We start from the raw sequence: 5000 nt of genomic DNA, 5'->3' as shown, positions 1-5000 counted from the left end.
AGGCAGAGCTGTGTGATGTCCCAATAACTGGAGGACGCTTTTTTGAAAATGGGGACCACCACCCCGGTCTGATCGGTCTAGCTCACAGGTACTGTAGCCCACCTCCATCTTCGGACTCTGCTTCTTCCACAGAGGACATGTTCATCGGGTTCAGGAGTTCCTCAAAGTGCTCTTTCTACCGCCCGACGTCATCCCCAGTCCGGGTCAGCAGTTCTCCCCCCGGCTGAACACATCCGGAGCCGCTGAACAGTTTGCCAGGACTTCCTCGAGGCCACCAGAAAGTCATTCTCTTCAGCCTCCCTAAACTCCTCCCACACCCAGGTTTTTACTTGCACCACCACCAAAGTTACAGTTCTGGCCCTCTGGTGCCGGACTGAGGAGATCCCCCGGGCCAACCAAGCCCAAAACGCCTCCTTCTTCAGCCTGACAGTTTCCTTCGCCACCAGCGGGTTCTGACCAGCACCGACGACCTTCTGGCCACAGCTCCCAGCAGCCACCTCTGCAATGTCCATATCCCCGACCACCTCCCGGATGTCGGAGAAACTCCTCTGGAGGTGGAGGTGTAAGACCTGCCAGGGGCCTCCACGCAGACACCCTCACTACATGTTAGCGGGTCCGTCCGGGATACTCTGAACCAAACACACACAGTAGTCAGAGCTGAACACCCAATGACTCACTGCCACATGGAGGCGGCTAAGCCTGCTGCACCTGCACCTGAGAGGTGATATTCAGCAAACCGAGCCGGTCTGCCACCTTCAGCCATCAGCAAACTGTCATGTCCCGTCATATTTGTTAAGTTTGTCTAGTCCAATCGTGCCTGGTCTTGTCTCCCACTTCCTGTTTTATTGTGAGGTCTAAACTCTCCTCTCGTTTCAGGCTGTTTGACTTCCTGCCGTTGTGATCGTCTGCCCCGCCCTGATGGCTTCCACCTGTTTCCCATTATCTCATGTATAAACAGACTCCCCTCATCCTGTGCCACATCGTCTTGTTCATGTCCAAGTTGTCCTGTAAACCACGTTGTCTTTCTCTAAGTGTAGTTCTGCCAACGTGACTGTCTGTAGTTTATCGTGTCCCGTTCTACCTGTTGTCTCTCTGTTGGCCTGAGCAGGACTGAGGTTCTATGAAGAGACGTCTCCATTCTCACTGGTCTCATTCAACCTCTGTGGCTCGTGTGTGAACGTCATGTGGTTTAATGTGGATCCTTAGAGGCTCCCCAGACCTTCATTTCCATGTTAGTAATAAGTTAGATCTGAACAGCGTTTGTTCACATAAAAGGTTTTGTAGCCAGTTTGCTAACGTCATTCTGATGTCTAATTTAGACAAATATTTTAATAGATCATCTGCAAACAGCGAGACCCTTTAACTCGATGGAGCTGATGGAGTAATTAAGATATGTGATGAAGGGCAGCCCTTCCTGTGACTCTCAGAGTTCAGGCTCACTATCTACAGCTCATATTGTCGTCTGGGACGTTCGTCACTTCAGATTTTGACAGAGAAATAGCAGAAAGACTTGTGTGCCGCTATAAACCCAGAGAGAAAGGTTAAGATGCATTAAGCCAGTTTGTCAGACAGAGTTTACGTCTTTCCTTTATGTCTTAGTATCTGCAGTTGGTTCTCTGTTTGCTACCTGCTGAGAGGTTAATGACGCTTCTACAAAACTGAACATTTGTTCAGTAAATGTGAGAGTAGAAGAGAGTAGAAAACCTGTGGGCCACACTTCAGACCTGGGACTTATTGTATTTGGTGTTGTGTTACGAATGAATATAATGTTTGATAGAGTTCCTTTTGGATGAACGTTATCATCTCTCCATACATGGAAACCTCTTTATCTCCAGCTCCACCTGCCCGAAAATGGATGAAGATCACTGCCTGGTGAGAAGGTGTGGCCAGTCAGCTTCCTAGAAACTCACCGTTCAGTTCAGAGGCTTCCTCCGAATGACCAACCCCACCCTGCTGACCAACTCCATCCAGCATATATGTTTCTGGCCCAGCATCCACCTCTTCAGGCCTCCCTCCAGGTCTGCAGTCCCGCTTGCTTTGCTGATCTGTTGACATTTACTTTTTGGTTTCTTTAACAGGGATCATATTTTGCCGGAAGTTTCCGGAACCTTTACTCCAGTAAAAGTACAACATATTCCATTACAAATGAAAGTACTGTCTTCAAGATCCCACTTAAGTCAAAGTATTGGCAGGTAAAATCTTTTTAAAGTATCAGAAGCAGTTGTTCCCTGTGGGTGCTGTTGTATATTGAAGTACCACATGGTTGATACAGATGCATCGCTGGGTTTTACTTTGCTGGTAAAGTTGGTGGAGGTGGAGCTAATTTCACCGTCTACTTGCCATTTTTGCAACGTTGTTTCCAGAAAAGAAAAAGACAGAAATGAGAATAGAAAAATAAAGAATGACTATCAACGGTTTGCTCAACCATACAAACTGTTCTTTACAACAAAGTAACATGATCGATATAATAATGGCTTGAGACCAACAGGCTGAATGTGTGTATGAGCAGACAGTAAAGGGTTTCACTCCTGCTATACTTCTACTACTGCAACATACTACTGGAGTAGAAGAAGTTGTGAACCTTGATAAATATTGTAAATTACAGCTGGGTTACAAACCATTTCGAACCCTGTTGAACCATTTATTAAAAGTTTGTTTACTGCTTATAAATGCATGATGGTAGAAGAAGTAGTAGAAGTGTTAACAACCATAGAACGTAGCAGCTAGTGATGTTCATGTCGTTCAGGAAGCAGCGTTTCAGTTTTAGCTGCCACCTTTCACAGCTGATAGGACACCATAAGCTACAGCTTATGCTGAACCACTCGCCCAAGATTAGCATAGTAAGCTCCCCCTCCTCCCCCTCCTCCTCCTCCTCCTGCTCCTCCTGCTCCTCCTCCTCTTCCTCCTCCTCCTCCCTCTGTGCAGATCGAACAGGATGGACAACCATCAGGTTGACGCTCAGTGAGTACTGGAAACTTTTTACTTTTACTACAAACTTTTTTACTTCTTCTTCTTCTTCTTCCTCCTCAGCTGAAGGTTTCCTGTGTGCTTTCTGCTCTGGAGCTCTCCCTCACCAGCATCAGGCTGACATTAAACCACCTTCTTCCCCCACGTGGACGAGTTGGTGGGAGGGCGACAGAGAGAAGAGCTTTCTGTTTCAACAGCACACGTTACTGAACTGAAGACGTGGAAGCTCTGCTCGCTTTGAACCGCTAAAGTTTCACAAAACGTTGTTTCACTGAGAAACAACGTGGAGGCAAAGAGAGCTGCAGGAGCTACAGCATAAAACCAGATTAAGTGGGAGGTCAGGACTCTGACAGTTACTGCAGCACTAACTGCACTTTGGCCGGGGCGGTAACCAGTTCCTTCCTGCCCGCCACACAGCTGCAAAATGTCTGCACAGGCTTGGTTTAACCCTTTCAGCGCTCCACTGCTCTTTACCTGCCCTGTTGAATCCTCCTGGAAAGCTGCTTCACTTAGTGACTGAGCTAAAGCAGAGCCTGAACTAAGTTCAGCTCAGATAGATAAGACCAGCACCACTTTATTAGGTCCAGCTGAACAGCCCGATGTCAGAGCTCCTGATCTAGCTGAACTAACGCATCACTGACCAAAGACGTCCCCTGACGAGCGTTTCTGTGGCGTCCTCTGAGCGTCCTGCGTTGACGCCCACTGACCGGAGTTAAACATGAGCTAACGTGAATGTGTTTCTCGACGTTGTTCAGCTGGTCTCTGTTGTGTCCTCACTGGGGCTGAATCCTCAGCAGCAGACCAGAGCGTGTAGAGAGGAGCCTGCTGAACCTGCTGAACCTGCTGAACCTGCTGAACCTGTTGTACCTGCTGAACCTGTCCTCTGTGTCAACAGGGCGGACCTCAAAGACCTGCTTTTGAAAATACTGAAACACTTGGGAGGATACGATTTTAGGTCTTTCACGTGGCGCCTCAGAAACCGCCGGAGAATCCCAGAAAGTGAGCTGGAGAACGCAGACCGGGAGAAAACCGTGGACCTGATGATGCATTACTTCCCCCAGGAGGTCTTGGCTGTGACCGTCGCACTGTTAGAGGAGATCCCAAGGAAAGACCTGGTGGCTCTGCTGTCTCAAATGCATGGAGCAGGTGAGCCCCCCCCGACCCTGACCCTACATCTGACCCCATCGCTCCGACAGTCCGACAGTTTGAGCCACTTTTATAGAAACTATGTATGACAGCACTGACAGCTCCATCTCTCTCTCCACCTGTCCGTCCGTTTCAGGGGGGCTGAGATAACGGGGTTGCCATGGTAACCGCATCACTGCAGCAGCCAGACGCCCTCTTCAACATCTGTCGGCGGTGTGCTGCCACACTGCCCTGCTGATCTCCTGCTCTTTCACTGATTTGGAAATAAAAGAATGTTTCTAATGATTTCGCTCCGTTGTCGTTTTTTTCTTGTTACAGCAGCAACAATATAAACAGGGAGAGTGAAAAAAAAACAAAGCAATAGAAAAGACAAAAATAAATATAAATATAAATATAGATATAAATATATGGTTGTGATGAAATGAAATAAATATTTACACCATAGGATATTTACACTGTAGACAGGAATGGAATGACATGGATGGTAGGCAGTGTGTTAACATCAGCCAGTGATGCTGCTGTTAAAGAGTCTGATGGCTGATGGAGAAATGACCTGCGGTAGCGTTCCTTCTTGCAGGGTGGGGGCCTCAGCCTGCTGCTGAAGGAGCTGCTGAGGGCCCCCACAGTCTCATGCAGGGGGTGAGAGGGGTTGTCCATGATGGACTTGAGTTTTGTTAGTGTCCTCCTCTCACCCACCTCCTCTATGGAGTCCAGGGAGCAGTCCAGGACAGAAGCGGCCCTCCTGACCAGCCTGTTCAGTCTCTTTCTGTCCCTCTCCGTGCTCCCTCCTCCCCAGCAGACCACTGCATAGAGGACTGCAGACGCCACCACAGAGTCATAGAAAGTCCTGAGCAGTTGAATGCTGCGTAACATGACTGTAGAGCCAG

Source organism: Pempheris klunzingeri, chromosome 17, assembly GCF_042242105.1.
Source record: "Pempheris klunzingeri isolate RE-2024b chromosome 17, fPemKlu1.hap1, whole genome shotgun sequence".
NCBI lineage: Eukaryota > Metazoa > Chordata > Actinopteri > Acropomatiformes > Pempheridae > Pempheris > Pempheris klunzingeri.
The sequence above is the reverse complement of the archived record's forward strand: the minus strand, read 5'-3'. Positions refer to the sequence as shown.